The 25,576-nt window shown below is 32.9% G+C and overlaps 1 protein-coding gene across 4 annotated transcripts in view; it reads left to right on the top strand.

Moving 5' to 3' along the window:
• The first annotated feature begins 3,699 nt into the window (after positions 1-3,699).
• Positions 3,700-25,576, top strand: part of Ent2 (Equilibrative nucleoside transporter 2) — a 137,610-nt gene continuing 115,733 nt past the window's right edge. For all 4 annotated transcript variants that reach the window (XR_012757361.1, XR_012757358.1, XR_012757363.1 and 1 more), the window contains exon 1: positions 3,700-3,846. The gene's annotated coding sequence lies outside the window, so the exon portion shown is untranslated. The remainder of the gene's footprint in view (positions 3,847-25,576) is intronic.

Below are 25,576 nucleotides of genomic sequence, written 5' to 3'. Positions count from 1 at the left end.
TAGAATTCTCGACTTCGAAATCAGCTGATTTGGGTAAACGCGTTCACTACTAGACCAAGTAAAAGTATTTCTAACTAGAAAATTTATCTTTAACTAATTTCTCTATAGCTATAAATGACAAAATGAATAATTAAAAATAATATAGCTTGTACCATACCTTATTTTTGAGCGATCCATTTGTCTTAGTTTTTTTTTATCACATCGATGTTATTTTATATTTACTTTATGTTTTTATTAATACGCGTACAGTAACTTACACAGACACACAAAAATTTTGTTTTTAAAAATTTTTTGGTTCTATTATCACAAAAATATAATGAAAAAAAAAATAGAAATTAAGCAAAATAAATAATTGGTTAAATAAAACTTTCAAATAAACTTTATAGTATTTTACATATTTACATGTAGAAATATAATTTTTTCGAAATTCTTTGATGTAAGTCTATTTCGCCTTTCTGTTATTAACTGTCCCGCTTTTGAAAAAATTGGTTCACAGGGAACAGAGATTGCAGGAATGCAAAGTGTAGTTTGCATTATTTTAAATAATATTGGATAAATTAACCACCTCTCTTTCCACCAAGACAGAGGATTTTGTGTTCTTGAGATGAGCGGTTCATTTATATATTTATCTAGCTCTAAAATTCCTGCTACTGTTGGGTTTGAATTAGTTAAAATCGGTGTTACTTTTATATCAAAATCTTCCCATGCAGTTGAAATGTAGGGTTCAATAATTTCTTGTTCGGTTTCAAACCTATCGCCTTGTTCGATCTGATTACTTCGAACTTTATGTGAAAGTTTTGTGTAAGCATTTTGGTAAGATGCTTCATCTTTAAAGCTTTGTTTTTTAAAGCGAGGATCTAACAGCATGCTTTCAAGCAAAATATTATTATTTTCAACATCCTTAAATCTATGTTGCAGTTGGTCTAACATCTTGTTACATACTTTAACTATTTCAGAATTCTGAGTAGAAGATTTAATGTTAAGTGCATGTCTTATCATCGCTCACGCCAATAAACAGATTTTTGAAATAGTGACAGTTTTTGAGAACTTATTTCAATAGTTATCTCTTCAAATATTTTCAATAATTTGTACATTTCAACTATAACTGTCCACTCATCAAATGAAATATTATTTAGAATAGGATTCACCAAAGCGTTAGTCGAAATTAGTGGTTCTTTTGTTTCTAATAATCTACTAAACATGTGCAGGAGTGAGTTCCAACGGGTAGGCACTTCCTGTTTTAATTTTAATTCTTTAAAATTCATTTGTCGCTGCATGTTTTGCAGTTTGGAGGCAGCATGAGAACTTGAGAAAGTTTAAAAAATTCGACAATTGCCTTTGATTTTACCACAATTGTTTTTACCTCAGACACTGCTGCTTGGACAATTAAATTAATTGTATGCGCTGAGCAAGGAATATGGCGTAGCTGACAATTGCGAATAGCAGCTTTTAAATTTGCTGCATTGTCACTAACAACCGCTCCTATTTTGTCAGTAACAGCCCACTCATTGAATTTAATGGCAATGTTTTCAGCCGTATGTTGACTGCAGATTTCCATACAAGTAAGTAATTGGGTTTTTAAATTGCAATCATGGTCAATGAAATGGACAGTTATGGCCATATAATTATTATTTGACACTGATGTCCAACTGTCAGTGGTTATTGCGCATTCTTCTATATTATATAATGACTTACGAATCTCACAAGAAATTCTATCATATAATTGTGGAATTAAACTAGTTGTAATTGTTTTCCGACAAGGAAGCGAATACCCAGGGTTTAACATATGAACAAACTCCTTGAATTCTTCATCCTCAACGAGTAAAATAGGTTGATATTCTTTAGTTATTAACCTAATTAATTGAATATCTAACGCTCGGCTTTTACTTTGAGGGACAGGTTTTGTAACAAAGGAAGTAAGGGACAACTGTTGTGTTTTTTTGAGGACAAAGATGTTATTGGAAGCACAGAAGAAGGATTAGGCGATTCAACAAGGTTTGTTAATTTAAGGGCTAATTGCTGCGATTCATTTGGTTCAGTCGCAGTAGACGTAGTAGGATTTAAGTTATAATGCATTTCTGAAACATAATCAGGACAAAGATCTTTTTGTCTTGAAATATCAACTCCTGGGTGTTTAATTTTAATATGACGAGATAGATTACTAGTCGTCCCACCGGCATAGAATACTGAACTACGGCAAAAATTACACAAAGCTTTTCCAGGGTTTGCTTCAGAAAAGCAAGTCCAGATGTGACTTCTTTTTCTGCAGCTCATGTTTATAAATTTAAAAACAAAATATTCTTTTTTACAAGTGCTTATAAAATATCTACTTAGTAAAAACTAATGATTTCAAAAAATAATACCGATAAACATTTAGAAAAAAATCGTCTTCTGATTATGTAAAGTAAAAAAATTTTACGAAGTTGATTAGGCCCAAATAAAAAAAATATAAACAAACTAAAAACACAACTCTAAATAGAACACGCAAAGATTAATCACCATGAAAACAGAATCGACTGTCGTCTTTTATCCGTCTACTAAGAGTAATTGTAAAATTTATCTTGAGCATGACAATATGCGCAAAAGAACGACAGTAATTAATATTGTGCAAAATAGCTTCCCACCCGAATAATATTAAAAGAAAAAAGAATAATGATGTCAAATAGAATGTGTGCGTAATAGTTTAAAATTTCCCTTCTTTGTTTAGCAATGAGGTCTGTTGATATAAGCTTGTTTTCCCTAAAGGAATCGAATAAGAGATGAAATAAGGAGAATCGTTGGGTAGATGGAAGGGAATAGAGCATGCGTCTTAGAAGTGATAGGCTACTAAAAATCGTATTATTACTTATGTCGAACAAAGATGAAAAGAGAAGCATCGAAGACATTTAGTAGGTACACATCAATTGAGTCGAATAGGAGTATGAAGAGAGATGAACCGCAAAACATGGGTGAAGAAGAGAAAGAGAGAAGTAATAGGCTTTACTAGGAGTCGAATAAGAGTTGAAAAGGAAGAATCTAAAGAGTCGAATAACAGTTGAAAAGAGAAGAATCGAAGACATTTAGTATGTACGCATCAGTTGAATCGAACAGCAGTACGAAGAGATGAACTGCTAAATTTGGCTGGAGAAAGAGAGCATGCGCATTAGAGTTTACAGCTCTGGTAGTTGAGGGAAGGAAAAGAATCATTGAATCGGATGAACGATTCTTTTTCATGATTCCTTTTTGAGAATCGAATGAATCGATTCCTGAAAAAGAATCGCATACCCACCACTAACACTGTCATCTGTGGATAAGATGTAATTCAGTTGCAGTTAACACAACTTAAAAATTACACTATTAAATATACATGACTTATAAATTAGTCAATAAACAGTACAGATTCAAGAATTCGATGATAATAGTTTGTTAACGAATTGACTCAATACGTTTTGCCTCCGTACGCTCTTACAATCAGATATTTCTAAATTGTCTGTATATTAATTTTCAATTTACGAACTTTAAATTATAAAACTTAAACTATTCGGTTTTTAAAATGAAATATTAAACGTATATTTCGTAATTTAATATTATGAGACTCTGCGAGGGCTAATCTTATTTAATAGGAAAGTTAGTTGAACGGAGAATTTCTTATACGCATTTTAAAGGGATATTTTATTCTGAAACAGTTGTTGCTTGACAAATCGAAGTCGTTGTCCTCGGTCCTCGCCTTACTAATGGCGTAGTCTGTCGTGCGCGTGTTTTAGCTGTGGACGGTGCTTTGTTTTGGTGTTGATTCACCATATCGTACTTGTAATTTTTAACTTAAAAATTGTACCTTGTATTTTATCTAGGCCGCTTGTTGAACAGGTAAGTTAATCATTTACGAGCTACAGTATAAAAAAGTGTGTATGAGTTGAGGGTTAAGCAAAGCTCAGTGTGCACATGCGTTTGTATACGAAATGAAATTGTTTGTACTGTTATAATATTTTGTCAGATCTGAATAATTTGTTTCGTGTTAGGCTATATAAAGAGTATTTTTTAATTAATGAAAACTAAAATACAGGTTATGTAACAATATTTTTTTTAATTGCTTTGATATTGACGTTTTGTATACCGCGTGTTTGTTATGTGCTAAGGCGCTTAGATGAAGTGACCGGCGTTTATTTGATATAAGTGCGATTAATTGTAAAACTTTACTTCTCAGTTGTTTCAGTACGTATTTGATGATCATTTATTACGTAATGCTGATTTAATTTAAATTATTTAAGTTTTTTTAAAGTTTTTTTTTATTATTATTATTAAATCTTTGTTCTTACGAGTTTATAATTTGTGATACGAATCTGCTTCCTGTTTATAAAACATTAAAAACAAATATACGAACTGAATACAAAATTCTTTGATGTATTTAAATAATGTGAAAGTATTCTCTCATCCTGTAACTAATTCCAGTAAAACTTTGTGTTCGTTACAACTTAGCCCTATACATTTGCTAAAATTGTTTCAAGAATTAAAAGTAGTAATTAGTGTGAATTTTCTAACATTAAAAAAAATAGGGTTTTTTAATAAAAAAAAGTGTGGTGGTTAAATAAAGAAAACTAATTTAACTTGCGTATATTCAAAACTCAAATTTTTTGGAAACCCAATTCTTTTTTACAAAATTCGTATTTGTGAAAACGTGTTTAGGTTTGAATCTTTATTAAGATTTAAGTAATTGATTGTTCCCTTTGGTAGATCTTAGTGTGATTTTCAAACCCTTTTAAATAAAAAATATGAGGTGAAAGTTGATTTTTTAATTTCTTTTGGTAAATTACAAATAAGTAACTCATGAAAAAAATTTAGAATTGTAATTTATTGATTTTTTTTTATTTTTACTCAGAACTACCCAACTTTGCACGTGACAATGCTTGTTATTTTCATTTTAGATGAGCCAAAAGAGGAATGCATCTTTCTAAAATTTAATATTAAATGTTTAAAACATGATCATAATAATCTCTTAATTAAAATTTTAAATAAATTGAATGTGATGTTAATCTGTGAGGTAGGACAGACAAGCTGACCTGCAGAACTATGTGGACTGACAAACATAGCTTATATATTGGTACTTAAAATTATAAATATATATCATGGAGTTTTTTAGAGTTAACCAAAATTTAAATAAGTAAAGTTTTGTAAGTAATTTTATTTTATTGCCACTCTTGGATATGCAGCAAATTATCTTAATGAGGAAAATGAGTTGGATAAAATTATCCGAGAAACATCAGATCAATACAATCTGTACATCATTAAAATGTATTATTGTAGTGTCTTGGGAATATAGGCTTTAGTGGAAATGTTGGGGTGCCATTTCTTTTCTATTAGTAGCAAATCAAGATAGTTGTATTAACCTTCAGTTGGTGAGGTAACATTATTTTGATGTCCTGTAAGTTTTTGTTACTTTTTATCTCATTTTTATGTAAATTTTTAATTTTAGTTATTGTTAAGTGAGTAAAGCTTTTTAAAACACATTTAATATTTTAAACCACTTTTTAAAGTGCAATATAATTAACCTGAAGAATACTTAATAATTCAAAATAATTAAATCGTTAAATGAGATCCTACCTGAATAGGTTTCTGTTCTAAGTGTTAGTACCTTTATATATATTCTGAGAAGGATATAAAGGTGGTTTCTCCCAAAAAATGTGATAACTAGGTAATTGGTACCTAACTAATTATTGGTGGCAATATACAAATGAAATTTGTATATTGAGAAATTCTTTTATTATAAAATCTTTGCATTGCATTGGCAGAAACTAACTTCATTGCAATTACTTTCAGATAGTCAAAGTGTCTGTCATAAGACTGTATGTCTTGCATTTGGTAAGCAATATAGGAATTCACTGCACAAATATCAATCTGTAGAACAAAACCATCGACCACCTCCTTGTACGCCGGATACAAGAGTAATTACTACACATCTTGTCTAAACCATCAACCCCATTTTCTGTGGCATTATAGTAGGATATATTCACAGGCTTTTCATTTTTATGGTCTTCACCCTTATGCACAGAACTAATAAGTGTTAACTGCTTTGTTACATTTTGGTATATAAGAAATCAAGGTCATTTTCTTAGTAAAGCCATAAACTTTTCCCACTTTTTCGTTTTTTTTTCAGGGAGAAATTCAGCTGGAATTTCTCATTCTCTTTTATTTAGGATGACAACATATGTGAGCCCTTTACCCAGTTTTTTGATCAAGTCAGTTGATGAAATCAAATTGACTTCAGTTATGTTTCTATTTGAGTCATAAAGGGGTTTTGTCAGACATATTGTGGACTGTGTTGGTATAGAAAATTTGTTTTCTGACAATCCAATTCCATCAGAACTTTTACCACTGTAAATGTATGGGTTATATAAATAAGTAGTTTGCGAATCTGTAATATACATCAAGTTTAGTCCATATTTATTTGGCTTTTATGGGATAAACGATTTGAATGTGCATCTGCTGTGGAACAGGACTAACATTTCATCAACGCAAGCATTTGAATTGATGGAGCAAATACGCTGACAGTTAGCAATAAAAACATCAAATACTTATGTAAACAAAGCTGCTTTGTCAGTGTTTTCTTCTGAGCTCTTTTTTCAGAATTGTTAAACCTTAGAACAGTAAGTAACTCCAAAAATCACTTTTTTGACATTACTAATCAAAAGATTTCTTGGCTTGTTCCATCAGTAGAAGAAATTGATTCCGGACTTTCGTGGTACATTTGAATATTACTGTAGAAAACAGTATTCCTATAAGTGCTTTCAGTTCAACAATATGTACATCATTCAGTTCAATAATATCTGGATTTTTGTATCTTGTTCTCAAAAAAGCAGTTTTTTGTTTGTCCACTCCTTAATTTGTAAAATATCGTCGCAAAATAATTTATTCCATACTCCAATTTCACTTTCAAATATTTTGAGTATTATGCCTGTTACAAATTCGTAATATATTATGTATCACAATTTGGACATTTCTTCTCAGTTCTACTTTAGACCATCTAAAATTGGATTTACTCAGATAAACATTTTCATTTACTTCCCAATGTTTATCAATCCCTTCATTTTCATCACCTCCTGAAACTTTAACCTCAGAATCTGTATCATGTGTTCTCTGACAATCCAATCATCAGCCTGTCCGTCATTTCCTACAGCAACCACTTCTCGATTTCCATTTATAGTCCATTTTTGATTACAATTTGCACCTTGTTTCCTATTTTGACCTGTAATTGATTCATCAATATCTGAATCCTTGCTTTCCCGTCTATCCAGCAAAGAATTTCTTCTTCAAAATTATGATCTTTCATGTTCATTTTTATATTGAAAAAATTAATAAGATTTGCAAAGAGAATTGAAACAACTGGATGCAAAGAAATCTATATTTAAGAAAAACTTCCCATTATTTGATCATTTTATGAAAAGAAAATTGTACTTACATAAGTTGTGAGTACATGCGAGTTACATATGTCAAGTGAGCACTTGATTGAGAAAAAACAGACACAATAAAAACTCTCACTGCATGGTAGTCTAAATATAACTAAAAAAGAACCAGCTACTGCAAAGCATGTTCCATTATGTGATCAAGGGTGGGGGTAATCATGTAGCGACCAGATGCGCTTCTTCATTTTTACATCACTTCACCAGTTGGGAGGTTAAATGAATTTGAATTTAAATTATGCTAAGCACATAGATACAGTGACAAGTTAGACTAATGTTTGTAATATCATTTTTTGTCTAAATCAAGCTACGTTCTGATAAAAATATTTTTTGACTAATCAGGTATCTTATCTATTTTTGAAGTTAAAATAATGTTAGCGGTTAGTGCATGCAAGTGTGCTTTTAAATAACACCGGTCAACATGGTTTTTGTCTCATGAATACAAATAGGTGTACTTAATGTAGTTTTTTATCCTGTTTTCAAATATGTGTTGGGAATTTTTCCATCACCCACAGTTTTTTATCTTAATTTTTTAAAATGTCTTTTCATCCATTTGTCCATTGTCAAGTAAAAGCTTGTAGAGCATTGTAAATATGATGGAACCAAATGAGCTAACTCAAAGGGTAGCATTGCTACAGTTTTGCAGGTTCAGACGTATATAGACATGTACAAACATGATCTAGTGAAGCACATATTCATCAGAACAATGTCAGTTGTGAAATAGTAGTGAACCAGTAAACAGGTCATTGTGAGTGCTTTGTGTGTCTGAATTATTGTGTATTACTTATTTAAAACTTTATTTCTTTTAATTAGTTGTTAGTTACAAAATGTCTAGAGTTTGTTTAAATCATCCTAACAATTTTATGTGGTTAAGTGACGCTCAAGTCCCAAAGACGAAACCTTACTCCATTAGTAAAAAAGTGTTACAAACTTTATTTTGGGTGTAAAGTCATGGACCAAACAAGGGCCTGGGCCCCACATATCTGTTGTTTGTCATGTGTTAGGCTTCTCACTGCATGGAAAAATGGCACATGCCATTTACTATCCCCGTGATTTGGAGGGAACCCAAAGATTCTGTTATTTCTGCTTAACAAACATTAAAGAGATTACGTCAAAATCAAAACATATAGTGGTGTACCCTAACTTACAATCTGCAATGAGACCAGTTGAATTGCCCGTACTAAAGCTTCCAGAACATGTGAGATTAGATGAAGAGAGCTCAGACTCTGATGGAAGTAAGGAAGAAAAAGAAGCAGATTCTAGTGGTACAACTTTTGAACATAGCAGTTCATCTGAGCCTCATTTACTGACTCAAGAAAACCTTAATGATCTCATACGAGATTTAAAGTTATCCAAAAAATAGTCTGAAATGCTTGCTTCTTGGCTAAAAGGATGAATCATCTTCAAAAGAATACAAAGATATGTAACCATTTTGAATTTAAAGAGTATTTTTCTGAAGAAAATGGCTTAGTGTCTAGAAATGACATTTCTTCTCTTATGGAGACACTTTGTAATGAACATAACCCAACAGAATGGCGCTTGTTCATTGAGGCCTCTAAAGTTAGTTTAAAAGCTGTGATTCTGCATAGTGGCAATAAATTCCCATGAGTACCTGTGGCTCACTCTGCTAGTATGAAAGAAATATATGAAAACTAAATTTATATTGGAAAAACAATATGCTGTGTATGAATGGAATATTTGTGATGATTTGAAGATAATTCACTTATTCTTGGTCTGCAGCTTGGTTACACGAAGTATTGTTGTTTTTTGTGTGAATGACATAGTAGGGATAGGAAAAGCCATTTCATTAAGAAAATAATGGTCTAAACCTGAATCACTCATTCCTGAACAGAAAAATGTGAAACATGACCCCCCACCCATTCTGTAATCCTAAAATTGTGTATGTACTTCCATTACATATCGAACTAGGATTAATGAAGAATTTCATCAAGGCCATGGACAATACTCCTGGTTTCATGTACTTAAAACAGAAGTTTCCTAAAATAAGTGATGCAGAAAATAAAGAAGCAATATTTGTGGGTCCACAAATATGATCACTAATGCATGATGAAAAGTTTGAGGAACTATTGAATCCACTGGAGAAAGCAGCTTAGCAATAGCAAGCATTCAAAAATTTTACTCGAGTTTTTTGGGAAATTGAAAGGCGGAAAATTACTGTGGTATTGTCAATGATCTAATAAAAATTTGGGTTGTAATCCTTAAAAGTACTTCCTGCACTCGCACCTAGATTTCTTTCTGGAAAATCTGTGTGCGATGAGCAAGGGGAACACTTTCATCAGAAGATTTCAGCTATGGAAAAGAGGTATCAAGGCAAATGGGATCCTAATATGCTGGCCGATTATTGTTAGACCATCAAGAGGGATGCTTCACAGATGAAATTAGCAGAAAATCGCCATTTCTTACTTTCTAGGGAGTCAAATGTTTGAATATTGTGTAGTTAAGAATGCAGAAAGTATTAAAATGTTTGAAATTATAAATATCTGTTACTTGGAAATCTTGCGTGATGGGGAAAACTGATATATTTGAATTTAGGAGAAAAAATACTATCAGAATCACATTTTTCTTCCTGAGAAAAAAATTCTTTTTGTTCCCCTGTTTAATTAATGATTGTGCTATTACAATTAATTATGTTTTGTCATAATTTGTTAATGTGTTCTTCATAGATTTAAACGGGGCTAGATGAACTGTAACATGGACCTTTAACACTTTTAAAAACTAAAGGTCAAGACATACAAAGTCATAACTTTTTAAATATTTAGTTTATAATGTTTCCTTTTTATTCATGCTACCTTAATTAATCCAAATCAACTTTTGGTTAAAAATAAAGATTGCAAACAGTGTTAGACAGATCGCCCACAAGTGGCATGGGAGAAATTTGATGGTCCTCCGCTTAGCATCATTGAATAACAAATGGAATAATGTCAATATAAGTGGTATGGTAGGAGTGTGGTGAGTACAAGGTGCTACCACCAATCTGTTTATCACTTGATCACAGTTTATTCTACTTTTGCAATTCCTATACACTAATCTCATTTCACTTAGTATATTTTTTAATTTTTTTAAATTATTAATCTATGTAGCACTATGGAATTATGTTCCTGAGGGTTATTAACAGTTTCCAATTTATGACCTTTTTTCTAATTTCAGAAAGTAACTTTTGACCTAAATTACCACATGTTTAATTTTTCATTTGGAGAATAATTTAAACCTTTTATGGTGCAAGTTAAATTCTTTAAATACACCAAATGCTCCAAAGAATTTTTACTCGTAAGTGAATTCATTTAAATTCACCTTCTCTTGTAAAGAGATTAATTTGATCTATTCTCAAATACACCAAAAGTTAAAATGTTTTATTATCAGAAGATGACATTGCAATCTATACCATACAGGATTCTACTGGCATTAGGACTTATCATCGCTGTGTTACTTACTACCCCTACTCGATGCTCATCTATGCCACACTGCATATTTGTCTGGCACTATGAGTGCCAAGCCTTAGAAACTCTTGAGTGAAGCTTGTGTTACTTAGGTAGTTATGTCTGGACCCACCGGGTTGGTCTAATGGTGAATGTGTCTTCCCAAATCAGCTGATTTGGTAGTCGAGAGTTTCAGCGTTCAAAGTTCTAGTAAAGTCGGTTATTTTTACATGGTTTTGAGTACTAGATCGTGGATACCGGTGTTCTTTGGTGGTTGGGTTTCAACTAACCACACATCTCAGGAATGGTTGAACTGAGTGTACAAGACTACACTTCATTTACACTCATACATATCATCCTCATTCATCCTCTGAATTATTATCTGAAAGGTAATTACCAGAGGCTTCTTGGCCATTCATGCAGGGGTCCCAGGTTCAAATCCCAGTCAGGCATGCCATTTTGTTGTTGAATTTTTCATTAAGTTTTTTGTGAACAGAATGTGATAAATACAAAGATCTTAGCAGTATTTTAAAAATCTGATACAAGCCTGCTTTCATCTAGTGATTAAGAACATCTGTGGTGAATTTACAATTGCAGATAATATAGTTTTATTTTACTCTAAACTTTATTGATTTAATTCAGATATGAAAAAAAGCAAGTTTACTGTTATAAAAGCTAGGATTGTTGATGTACATGTCCGAAGAAGGATTCTTATGACAAAGAATATTCAACTAAAAAATTGAAAAAGTTCAATTAGAAACAAGAAGAGAGGTTCAGAGTGTGAGATTAGTGAATCATATCGTAAATACAGTTGCTAAATTATAATTTTTGAGAAAAGTAAAAAAATAAAAATCTCACTAGACCAGTTTTTTGTTTGGATGAAAACTATACATCCTGAACAATTAACTGAAATATATGTGGCACCTTTTGATAATGGCAGGCAGTTTGAAGTTACCTGTTGGTAATGGAAGAATATGAGTATGCTAACTGAAATTACAGAAATATAGATTTATTAAAAGGAAACAAAATGGCATTCATATGTGGTGTGTCATTGACTAATTATAGACATTATAATATAGTCTAACAGTAATAAAAATACACTGACCACAATGCATTCTACTTTTATCAGGTACCACTTATTTTCAAGTATAGAAAGTACTGAAAAGATTTTTAAGAATAGAAACATAATGATGAATTGGATAAATTTGAATGGTATTTTATGTTAAGTAAATGGGGGGGGGGGGGATAATGTTGAGCTGATTGTAATGGTAAAATTTTAATTGTATTGAAAGCATGGACATTAGTTGGTTCATTTGCCAGTACATTCTCATTGAATTTATTTTTGGATCAGTAAAAAGAGAACTTTCTAGAAACATTGCTTTAGTAAGTATGTACTTTAACATATGAAGCTTTAGGTCAAAGTATGTGACTGGGTACATTTTGCACTCATTCTCAATGGAGGATAATTTTAGTAAAAAAGTGATAACAAAATTTGTGGTTCATTTACCAAAAGATGTTTGTCATGAAATAGATAACAGTAATACTGGTGATGATGAAGTATAACAAAAATAGCAAACTAACTGTACAAAACGGTAAATAAACTCCAAAGAAAAAAAATTGTTGGTCGCCGCATGTTATATTTAATATTAAATGTTTAGTTTTACTTATTAATGTACGAGGGTAAGTCAATTATTATCCGCAATTTAGTTATATTTTTGTTTATGTTGGTAGTACTGTCGTGTTGCGTAGATGACGCATACGTGGTTTAATTGTTGTTATGTCTGTGTAGGTTTGATGCTGCTAGGTTAGTTCCATTATCGCTGCCCTGCCGTTAAAAATGGCTGCTCCGCTTTCTGTTTGCACCAAAGAAGAGCAATGTTCAGTGATCCGTTTTTTGTGGTCGTGTCAGGGGCCGAAATTCATCGAAGACTTTCGGTACAGTACAGGAACAGTGTGTTGCCTCAACGGAGTGTCTACGAATGGATTGAAAAATTCAAAAATGGTTGCACTTGTGTTACGCACGACGAACAAGCCGGACGACCGTTTACCGCCACAAATGAGTAAAAAATTGAGCGTGCACGTGACATGGTTTTTTTAGATAGACGAGAAATTATTGATGAAGTGGCACATCGTCTGCAAATTAGTCACGGTTCTGCCTACGAAATGATCCACAACAGACTTGGGTTTCATAAAGTCTGTGCAAGATGGGTCCCAAAACAACTCGCACAGTTGCATAAACATATGGATGCCAAAGACTTTTGGATGGCTATGGTAACGAACGGGACTGTTCTTAGACAGAATCATCACTGTTGACGAAACATGGATCCGTCATTACGGGCCAGAGAGTAAACGGCAGAGTGTAGAATGTAAATATCCAAATTCGTCCTGCAAAAAAAAGTTCAAGACCCAACCATCCGCAGGAAAACTGATGCTTACGGTTTTTTGGGACTCACATGGCCAAGTACTGGAACATTATGAGGAAAGGGGCACGACAATAAACAGTGCGCGTTACAGCGAGATGCTTACTGCCAAGCTGAAGCCTGCAACTCGAAGCAAATGCCGAGAACTGAAGTACTGGCTCATCCTCCGTATAGCCCTGATCTTGCCCCTTCTGATACAGCAGATGATTCTCGTCCCTTCTTTGATACAGCAATGGGTTCCACGTCTTCTCGTTGAGGCACAGAGAACTGTTCAGAAAGACAAATTTTCGTAAGTATAAATCCAATAGTGCTGTATCTTGCTACAGTTTTTCGTTATTTGATGTTTTGCTTGAGTGTAGGTACTGTCAACATTCTCTGCATGGTCTCCATTGAAATGATTTATAAAGTTATACAAATGGTGTCCGTGAGGTGATTATAATTTTGCAGCCATTTTCACTTTCTGTATACTTTGAGCATTCACATTTGAACCTTCGTGAATTTTTACACCAATACTATAAAGAATGCTTCCATAAGGCAAATTAGTTTATTTTTGCAGTTAATAAAAAGAATGGTCAGTACGTAAATCAAAGCCTCTAAAAACTTGTACATCTCATTCTTGTTTAGATGACTTGTCATCAACATATTTGTGTGTCATATTTCTAATGGAAGTTTTGTAGTTTCTGACTGATTAAAACTTGCAGAATCCCTTAGTTTGCTTCCAGTTTCACTTAACAACTTCACAGAGCGTGTAGGTACACAAAATGAAGTTTGTTGATTTCCAACCCCTCCGTTCAAAGCCTAAATAACATAATTCTATTAATACATAATTTCTGTTAATACTGTTTAAAGTTACCCACTAATTACCCACTTTATCCATCTTTCTTTTATTATTTTTTTCTCATTCTTCTGAAATATACACACCATGACAAAAGAAGAATATTAGTATTTTAATCATTGCGGAATAATTTTTCACTAATATATTTTACTTGATTTGCGTTTTCTTTTTTTTACTGATGTAGATCGTTAATTGTTACTTCTTAATGGGCTCTGGATTTCTTTTGTATTCCACTATACCGAGTGTTCCGGGACGTATTCCCCGAACTTCAAGTACTTATTCAGGACACCTAAATAAGCAAAAACGTTCATATCGACATAAGTCCTATTTTATTTTTGTTTTCCATCTGGATGTCATTTTGTTATTTTTAACAACAAAATTTCTCAGGAACGGATCAGCCTACTTTAATTAAATTTGGCAAATACAAGACTAGTATCTTATTCTACAAAATAAAAAATTTGAAAACGTCACCTTCAAAAATCTCAAAATGGCGGCCATCTTAATTTTTTAATCTTCAATGTCTTTGTAATTATTTGTTCGATCAAATTCTTACTTGTTTGCAAAAATTATTAAAGCATTTAATGTTGAACAAAATGACACCTCATTTGTAAAAATTCGTTGACAACAATTAAGTTATTGCAGACAATCTGGCATTCTTGCGCACCATATTGCATGCTGATGATTTTTTGCCTGCTTTTATTTCCTCCACTAAATGTAATAAAATTTATTAATAATAATAATGATAGATTAGTAAAAATTATCAGTTTGCATTGCGGTGCGCAAGAGTACTACCGGGTTAATTATCTGCATTAACTCAATTGCTTGTCAACGGATTTTTACTAATGAGGTGTCATTTTGTTCAAGATTAAATGCTTAATAACTTTTGTAATAAGTAACAATTTGATCAAATAAATAATTACTAAGATATTAAAGATTATAAAATTAAGATGGGGCTGCTATTTTGTCATTTTTGAAGGTGACGTTTTCAAAATTACTTATTTTTTAGAGTAAGACACTAGTCTTATATTTGCCAAATTTAATTAAAGAAGGTTTACTTGGACTTCTGGGTGTCGACAACATTTTGATAAATCATCGCATACCCGTTCGGAATTATCAGGATTATGTGTAACAAAATTTACAGTTGAACGGAGTAGTTATTAGTGTAACAAAAATTTCCTGGTCGGCGGAAACGAAGCCGTTAGCAGGAGCAGAGGATAATGAGGCACAGTCAAATGCATTATTGTGATTCCTTGAGAAATTCGCCGCAGCTCTAGAGATGGGCCGCTCGGCGATGAAAACTAGTGAAGCTGTGAGGGAAATAGAGTCCTGGCGTTTACGCATGGTGAACCGAGTAGGAAAATTCTATTGTTGAAACTAGAATATCATCCAGGAAAAAATTCAACCGTTGAAGAGATATCTGTTAGGCTAAATTAAGTATATCGATTCGAAAAGTAAGATGAAGGATACATTTTTTATATTTTTTAAGATATTATGGTGTAATTTTTTTGGCAGAAACTGTTGTGTCGGAGTAGAAATTTTGAATTCTAGAACTTATTTGATTGTACGCTAAAAGACTTATGTTTTTTATAGAATTAGTGGGAGGAATTGCCTCAGCTGTCATAAAAAGGGACGTGCTTTAAAGATGAGTTTAGTTCTAAGAATATTATTTATTAGTAGGCAGGTCGTAGCAGTAAAACTAAGAAACTTAAAATTTTATGAAAAGTAGGTTAATTTATTGCCAGTTTACATTAATTACAACAGATGGGACAGGTTTTTCCGAAATGTATGATTTTTTAAATTAAAAACGGTAATAATTATAGGAGATTAAGATGTACATATTGTAGGAAGCAGATAGTATCAAGTGAGTGGAATTTCTGGTTAACAACGGAAGTTTGACGGTGGTAAGAAATTCGTCAAAACAAGTACGTGTGGTGAGTTGGGATATGTAGTCTTTAAGGCTGGTCGAAGCATGATTATTCATTACCTATGTAATTCCTGTCAGTAACTAACGCGATTAGTGTATTGACAATTTCTAGAAAATTAATAGCTTGATGTTGACTTTACTCGAGAAGAGTTACTGGCCGTTTAAAAGTACATTCTGCTTAGATCAAATATGAATATTACAAAAATGCAGCCTACGTTTTATTGCATAATTTATTTAAATTGTTTAATCATATGTTTTGGGTTAGGCAGGTACCAAGTAATTTTAAATACTCAATTCTTTTACCGACTAATGAAAGCGGAGTTTGTAGATGAAGTGGCAGCTACCGCGTTATTTCATTTATAAATTGTAATGTCATAAATATTTTCTGGGTTGTTATTACAAGTATTTAATACTTAGGGGTTTTTTTATTTTAATATTATAAACCAATAATATTTCAAATAAGTTTCAAGCAGGGTTTCTCCAGAGTTTCAAGGATTACTTCTCGATGGATAATATGTTTTTGTCGTCAATAATAAATTTGAAGCTAGAGAAAAACAAGGTAGGTTTACTCTTTCTTTGGAAATCTTGACTGTTGATAGAAAAGTCCCGATCTTAAAGTTGTCTTGTTAGGATCTGTTGTTAAAATATTAATATTTTGAAAAAAATTTAAATAATTGTATTTTATTGTAATTATAGTTTAATATATTTATATTTTTGAAAAAAAATGAATATAACAGCCGGAGTACTGTGCAAAGAAGGGCTGCCAATCACCTTCGAGACCTTAATAGGCCTCGATTAATCCAGAATTATGGATTAAGAAATGTTAATGAGGAAAGAGGATAAAATAAAACTTACAAAAGAAGATAATTAGAATATATAATTAAGCATATGTTTACCGTAACTCCGACGCTTAGTATGGAATATCACTCTGGGGAGAAGTAAAAAAGGTTAAACTGAATTAACGCCTAACTGCATTTTAATTCAGTTTAGGCTGGGATACAGTAGGCAAAAGTACGAATGTAGGTTTTCTGGTAAAAAAATGTTTTTTTTTTAGGATTGTCAACAGTTATTTTTTCTTATACTGCTCAAAAATGCTTTTAAGCCGCATGTAATTTTATTAATAAACTACAACGTTTTAATTAAGAGTCTTACTCGCCCATACGCCTAGTATAAGCTCTTTCAGAACTTGTAGATTTTCGCTTTTCGACTATATCCTAAAACTTGTTTTGATATATGGTTAAAATTATGAAACGGAAGCGGTAAGACTACCTAAAATTTTGACACCGGAAATTATTCAAAATAACATACTAATGTGAATGAAACTTGACTTATCAAATCTTGGTAGGAGTGCCGGTTTTAACAGCAGGAACTTGGAAAAATGGAGAAGACTTTGATAACATTCCTTTGTTGATTTGAAACAGCTGTAAGAAAATAAATAAACGTTTTTTTTGGAGGTACAGATTCACGGTAAAAAAATATTTATTTTAGATTAGTTGCACAAAATTACATTAAAATTTGAGTAAGTTACCGATTGTGAGGTGGATTGTAAAACAAACGTAGATTTATTTATATACTTGATTATAAGCAGTAAGTAACTGGTAAAAGACTATCTCTTATTTGTTATGTACAAATAATAATAGTACAAGTAAGACAAAAGATGTGTTTTACTTAATTACTCGGTGTCTAGTTTTTACTAGACACTAGTTTTAATGTTGGCAAAAATGGTTCGTATTTAGGCTATTGTTAAAGAGTTTTTCTCACAGTTTTAAAATGGGAATGATTGGAATGGGCTGGCCTAGAACTACAGGAATACTGGAGTCACACGGGTGGGTGCTGCTCATTCAGGAGCTCTAGTTTTAATTTATTAAAGTCATTAATCAGTTTTTAAAAACTTCTGTTAAGTTTTAAAATTATGGCTTTTTTTAGTTGAGGTGGGGGAATACCATTTAAGTACGCCCCAAAGGGACAGTGTCGGACTCGCAATAGGTACAGCAAAATGCTGTTAATGGCGTATGTATGCTTGCGCCCTACCGACTAAACCTAACCACCTCACCTACTCCCCCTCCCGGGACCGGACACGTAATTACGCATAACTAAGCCCCGCGAGATGCCTTCCAGCGCGGTAGGATCAAAGGTCCCTGTGCGTCATCATCGCCGCCCATCTACACAAATGCAGACGCGCGACAACTGTAGAGGGCTGTTCTTCACCCCACCCCCTCTCGACAGTCCTTTTCTTCACTTTCGCCTTGAAGGACTTTCTACAGTAGTTTCCTTCGTCTTCCTTTGCAGGTATCGGGTGAGTTATAGTCATCTCATTATGAGGTACCACAATCGACCGCTCTGTGGCCCTCTTTACTTGATAGCTCATAGACTCCTTAGATTGGCACGACAATGTCCCGGACGACCACAGTTAAAACGCAGATGCGTTCGATCAAAACCACTGCATTTCGTCAGCATATGTCCCTTCTCCCAATAGCGGAAACATCGATCTTCTGCCTCTGATGTGAGCCCGACAGTGATCAGGATCGCACCCGATACTGATTCGGGACTCGGCTAATTTCATCGCAGCCCGTTTCGTAGTTATCACGGTCACGTTCTTAGTCTGGCCAAATGCTGGCCTGATTGATAAGATCCTGAATGCATCATCCAGCTCAATTACATGGGCCACAGCATCCCTTATTTTTTGTTCCGTAGTTTCAAGGTCTTCGCCCTTGATGTGTACCACTTTACGCTTTCCGCCCCTCACTTTTAAATCGACCTGTAGGTCGGCTGTCTTGTTTCGCAGAAGCGTCGTTAGTTCCTCAGCCCTTTTCATTCCTCTGACTCTGAGACGAGCTCTTCATCAGCCCCTTTACGCAAAGATAAAACGTCCCCAACCTCTTCTCGCGAGACGTACTCCATCGTTTTGAGGAGGTCCGCGTAGGATCTCCCACTCGCTCTGACGGTCACTGCCCCGCTGTCCTTGACAGGTGGAGTCGCTCTCCTGATGCTAGTATTCTTGTTCTGCGACTTGTCTTCGGAAGGTGTCAATACCGCACGGAGTCCCTCTCTCTCCCTGTTTACGTACGCAAGAATCTTGCGGATATAGGTACTAAGTCTGCCCGCCAGTATGGCAAAGACCGGGCACTTTGCCTCTTTGGCTACTTCTTACATAACTTCTTGAGGTGGGTCATCTTATAGTCTTTCGTCCCAACTACTACATGTAGCCGCAAGTTCGAAATACATTTTCCCAACCGTGATATTAAATCCTCCAGACTATCCGGCGGCGTTACCTCCTCTTCTGGGGAGACTGGGGTCTGGGTTGTTCCAGTCCAGATTTAGGCACTGGTACTCTCAGGAATTTGGTCGACTTCGTAACATCCGTCTCCATCTCTGCAGCCGAGACGTCTGTCTCAACTGCTAAACAACTAATTACTTATCCAAATCCGCATTCCTTTGCGACATCCACAATAGACCTTAGTGCGAGAGGCAATAAGGACTAATACACAAAAACCGTTATAAAAATTGTATCCATCAACCAAAAATCGCAACACTCAAAAAACACGTCCAATAAATATTATCTAATTGATTCCCGTCGTCCCGTTAACGTAATTTCATCCAAAAACCCTGTAAAACACTCCACAAAAACACAAAAACCGTTATAAAAATTGTATCCATCAACCAAAAATCGCAACACTCAAAAACACGTCCAATAAATATTATCTAATTGATTCCCGTCGTCCCGTTAACGTAATTTCATCCAAAAACCCTGTAAAACACTCCAAAATCGCGGAATAACACAGCAACACGACCGTCCGGCTCGAGTTCTCTTACTGAACTCTTAAGATTATGTTTAGTCACCGATAGTTAAACTGACATCCTCTATAATTGTCGTTGTGATATTTTGCTTAATATATTTTTAAAATGGCAGTAATAAAACGAAGTTATCTTAGTTTTGTAAAATTAATATTTTATTGAGCTTTATAAATATTGATGAGTTGGAAAGTGATCTGATAGTTTTTATTGTCGGTATTGTGTATGTAATTAACAAAATAACAAGCTCTAAAATTAGCCATGAATCCAGTTTTAAGATTTCTCACTGAAAGATAGGTGGGTCCAAAAACAGGCTTCATCGTTCTTTACAAAGTTTATAATTTCTTCAAACCAAGAAGAAAGAACTAACAGATGTTAAATTTGAACCTCTAATTATTCAGTTCGTTGTTAAATTTAGACACTGATTTGGTGTTACTAATATTGATTGTATCAATTTGTTTAGATAAAGATACACTGTCTAAAAAAAACGCATGAAATAATAATGTTATTCGTTGATGAAACACTAAAAATCAATGTCCACTGTGCAATTTTTCTTATGAAAATGCATGTCATCATTTAGGATAACCGCTACTGCGGTTATCCTAAATTAATTAGTTAATAAATTAGTTAAGCATTAGCAGAAATGTTCTGTTCAATTTTATCACCAGTATATCCTAACAAAAAAGATAAAAAATACTGTACCTTCATTCAGGCCTTTATCTATTAAAAAATAAAAGAAAAAAAATTAATTAAGAATCATTGTACTTTAGACAAATGAGGAACAAGATACGTAACCGTTAGGTTTTTATAAAAATCACAGTTTTATTGCCCTTTTTTTTTTTTTTTGTAAATGCGATTATCTAGTTCGGTTACTAAGATAAATATTTCGATTTGTACGTAGCAGTTAGTAGTGTTTACATGCTCAGTGAAGCAAAAATGTTGCGGCCCTTTTTGAAAGGTCAACGTTTTGACATTAGAGGTGAAATTGAGAACTCTCGTGGAGGGTCTAGTATTTGGACAACTCAAAAAATAGTACCATTTATGATAATGTTTGAAAGACCTCATTAAGACGAGAGAGAACTGTGAAGGAAGAGCTCCCCTTTCACAGTTCTCTCTCTTTTAGAGTCGTTAAAGTGTGAGTATTTCGCACCATCATTGTTCTTGTTTTCCCCATTGTGATTTTAACGTTTTTAATGTTTTAAAGTTTGCATGAATTTCACACTCCATTATTATCTTGAACAACCTTACCGTCACTATCAAACTTCAGTTCAGTGAAAACAAAATGAAGGTCAATCCCATCCTCATAGAAGTTGTTCATGATTTGTCTGATAGTGAAAATTAGTGCTATATCCACTGGTATTCATCCACTAATTTTTCAGATTATACCTTCAATGTTTTGCTCAAAAATGCTTGTAAACTCTTACATGCTGCTTTCAGTAGTGTATCCCCATTATAGTTAATAATCCAGTTTTTGAACATTTGTAATAGTGGAGATTATTCATTATTCTAAGCATCTGGTATTTTAATAGTTCATAAGTTCTTAATCGACGCATAAATCCAATCAGTCCCGAATCCGAAGATTTCATAGCTTCTACACCACCCGACGCTTTGTTAACTCTTAATTTTATGAATTTCTTTTCGTAATGGCTCACTGACCACTGACTCCACTGTCACCACTCTCTTTTCCTCTCTTGAGACGAAATTGTTCACCCCGTCTTAACAATTCCTCTATTCCATTTATTCTATGTTTTACACAAAAACTTCACATTTTGCACGTTCCAAGAATAAAGCATAAGAATATAAAGTTTAAAATACTAATTGTATGGCGTGCGGTATTTTTTGTGGCATTAGTTTTTAGCTTCGTGCGGTAGGTTTGATTGTGAAGTAAGTAATAAAAGTAAGTGATACTATGAGCTTAGTAAGTAAACCCACCGGTTACCGAATGTAAACTGGGTTACAATTTGGAATGTAACCCAAACCGGGTTACTAAATGTAAATAATACTTATTACCAAATAAGAGTATTTCAATACCGCGCATTTCTCCTTTCGGTATCTTTTGATTTACGATAGCATCGTCGGTTCTTTTTCTCACTCGGTGAATTTTATGAAACCAAAGAAAGTGAATTTTTGTGCATCTTGCGTGTAAGTTATTTGTTAAAATGAACTCGAGGAACATTTTGAATTCTGTTCGACTATCTGCCACATAACCATATATAACGGTTCGCCAATAAGATTCAAAACCCATTTGCAAACGTTTATTCGCCGGTTTCAAGTGACTTACATTTAAAAGGTTTGTCGGAGATTATGATCGACGTAATTATATCGCAAGTCTGTACATCACCTGCAACTGTCAAGCGAACTTTCACAGAATCATCACAGTTTTTCCCCCAATTATCTTGTGCTTTGTGGTTGCGTCTTTTAAAAATCTATTTAGTTAAAATAAAAAAAAGTAAGCAGTTACACAGTTAGACAACGCCATGATTGTTCAAACGTTTGAAAGGGGTTTCACGTATTACTAATAGCGGAATCCAGAATTGACTATTCAAGTACTTAACTATTATAAAATTCTGCGATTAAAAGTGTTCAAATGCATTTTTTTTTACTCGTTTTGAAAAAATTGTCTTATGTCCTTTAAAATGTTTTTTAGCTGTCTTTTTCATGAGATCTACAATTGAAAGTTCAAAATCCAACCGGTTTCATTTTTAGATTACATTTAGTTATAATCCGATACATCATTAATAGCCACATTTTCTGACGGCGTAAAAAGTAGGCCGATTTGTCGTATTTGCTACATCGTGTCGATTCTGTAGCCAATTTTTCACTTTAGAGTCGGTATTTCAACGTATCATCAAAGAGTTAAAGAGATCTACATTATGTAATTTTGTCTTCATTCATAACAGCAGTCTAACCCACCGGGTTGGTCTAGTGGTGAACGCGTCTTCCCAAATCAGCCGATTTGGAAGTCGAGAGTTCCAACGTTGAAGTCCTAGTAAAGTCAGTTATTTTTACATAGATTTGCATATTAGATCGTGGATACCGGTGTTCTTTGGTAGTTGGGTTTCAATTAACCACTCATTTCAGGAATGGTCGAACTGATACTGTAAAAGACTACACTTCATTTACACTCATATATACCATACTTATTAATCCTCTGAAGTATTATCTGAACGGTAATTACCGGAGACTAAACAGGAAAAAGAAAGATAATAGCAGTCTAGGTCTGTACTGTGTAAATCGTGCGGTTTAGTCTGCGGGAATAATAGGACATGTATTATTCATTTGTAAATTTTATTTTTCACCATCGAAAAAAAAGGATGGTGCATGGGTTTGTTTGTTGTATGTGCTCACATTTTTATTTTAGCTCCCACTGTCGCAGAGCGGACCAACGATGGTGCATCGGGCGGTTGCGCGCAGCGCACGAACGATTCATTCGTACGAAGGATTTAAACTTCTGTAACATTTCATTCGTTCGAACGATTTGTACTTTTTAATACAAACAATTTATCTAAAATTATATTTGTGTTTTGGGGATAAAAAAGGAAGACATTGGGGTTAGAGCTGTGTTAAAAAATGACAACTCAAGAATGGCTAAAAATGTTCTATTCAAATTTCTGTTCACAGGAGCTTTATATTAATGTTGTTCATTACTAAATTTCCTTAATCTTTCTTCAACTATTTTATCAAAAGTTTGAATAATGAAATGAGATTGTATAGGTTAATAGAAAGTAAAACAGTTAAAATAAACCCACCCATCGACTTATTGTTATTAAGCTTCAAACTCGATTTTGGAACTTTTCTGTTGTTTTGGAACGTTTTTGGATTTTGGAACTTTTCGTTGTAGAAGTTTTTGTTGTTAGTATGCCAAGTTCATGAATGTTATTTATATTTAGTTACAATTGGCAAAAACATTTAACAAAATCATGCATAATGAAACATAATCCATGTAACATTATCGCGGCGCCTTTTTTCTGGTCTCCCCAATAAAAATGCATGGTGTGTTGATTTGATGTATGTGCTCACATATTTATTTTGAATGAAGTGCAACTATCTAGCGGAAAAACTGAACTAACTAACTATTACACAGTTGTGTTATAAATTGTGTATTATGCAAAATGCTAATGTAGATTAACTTTTATTGTACTTTTTTTTTACATTTGTTAAAAAAGAACTATTGTAGAGATAAGTTTTTTGAATTATTTTCAAAATAAATAGTATAAAATAAATGTTAATGTAAACAACATACTGTTTATAGTAAACATAAAATTTATTATACAGTTGTTAGTTGTCATTTATTATTCTGCATTTTGTTTTTATTATTCAATTTTTGTTTATAAATATTTATCCAAAATTATATTTGTGTTTTGGGAATAAAAAGGAAAACATTATGGTTAGAGCTGTGTTAAAAAATCAGAACTTCAGAAACAGCTAAAAATGTTCAGGATAATCATTGTATAGTTTAGTTTTAACAAAATCCCTCTTTCTAAATGATAAATCTTAAATTTATTGAAATATTTTTCAGTACGATAAAATTATTGAAGCTAGAAAACAGTAATATTCTTGAAAGTATACATTTGTGTACAACTATATTTCAGATCAACCAACTTCTCAGATTTAAAAAAAAATTGGAAAGATAAGTACAAAAAAAAGGTACTTTCATCTTTATTCTGCAAAAACTGTAAAAATGTACACATTTCACATGTTATTACATCATTGCAATACTACAGAGTAGAATAATAATAATATGTATTAAGTAGAAGTATTTTTTAAAGATTAATATAAATAATATTTCATTAAAATAACATTAATATACTGTTAGTGACATACTTAGTATTTGAAAGTTTTCTCTCTGGAAAATGACTTAAGTATTTGTAAAACTTACTGATTGTTAAGAAAAGTATTTATTCATTTTTAAATGCAAAATTTACCTTCAGTTATTCTTCAAAGATTTGTATAATCCTTTTTAACTACTAAAGAGTTAACGGTATTCATAATAGTTTCAAAGTTTGGTGGCAACATCTGAAAATTGGTTGTAATGTTCATAGATTTGTGAAAGTGGTAAATCAAATAATTATTATATTCTAACTCTCAAAACTATTTACTACTGTCATCCTCTCTTTCCTTAAATGAAATTGTCTGCTGCTGTTTTCTATTGATTTTTGTAAAAAGTGCTTTTTGGTTAACATATGCATATAGTAGCAGCAGATTTCAGACTGTTATTGTTATTAATTTGCAATGAACACACTGCTACTTCCATATATCCTGACATTTTAGTCAAGACTTAGGAGTAGCATAGGCAGATAGGCAGTGGTTTTCCTGTCAAGTTTGATTTGTTCTTTACTATGTAAAATTTATAATGCTGGCCTTGCTATCTAAATTAATTGTTGAAGGAAGTCAACGTCTATGATTATGGCTATCAATGTCTTGTTGAAGGAAAAAGGAACTTGGAGGAGCACCTTATTTTGTGCTCCTCTGCCATTCATTGCTAATGCATTACCATTTTATTTTATTAATGAACTTTATTTTTTTAAAGTATCCTTAAACCGATGTAGTAGCATGCCAGTAAAATTTTGACATAAATTTAGTTTTAAAAGAAATTCAAAAATGTATGAAAAAGTAAATTATTAAAAAAATGTTTAATTTTTTAACACAATTTCTATTAAACTGGTCATTAGAAATCTGTTGAGATTGTGCATGTGCATTCCTAATACAGCAAGAATGGCAATAGAACTAATAAA

Source organism: Lycorma delicatula, chromosome 1 (assembly GCF_047948215.1).
Source record: "Lycorma delicatula isolate Av1 chromosome 1, ASM4794821v1, whole genome shotgun sequence".
Classification (NCBI taxonomy): domain Eukaryota; kingdom Metazoa; phylum Arthropoda; class Insecta; order Hemiptera; family Fulgoridae; genus Lycorma; species Lycorma delicatula.
Note: the sequence above shows the minus strand (reverse complement) of the source record. Positions and strands in the feature narration are given on the sequence as shown.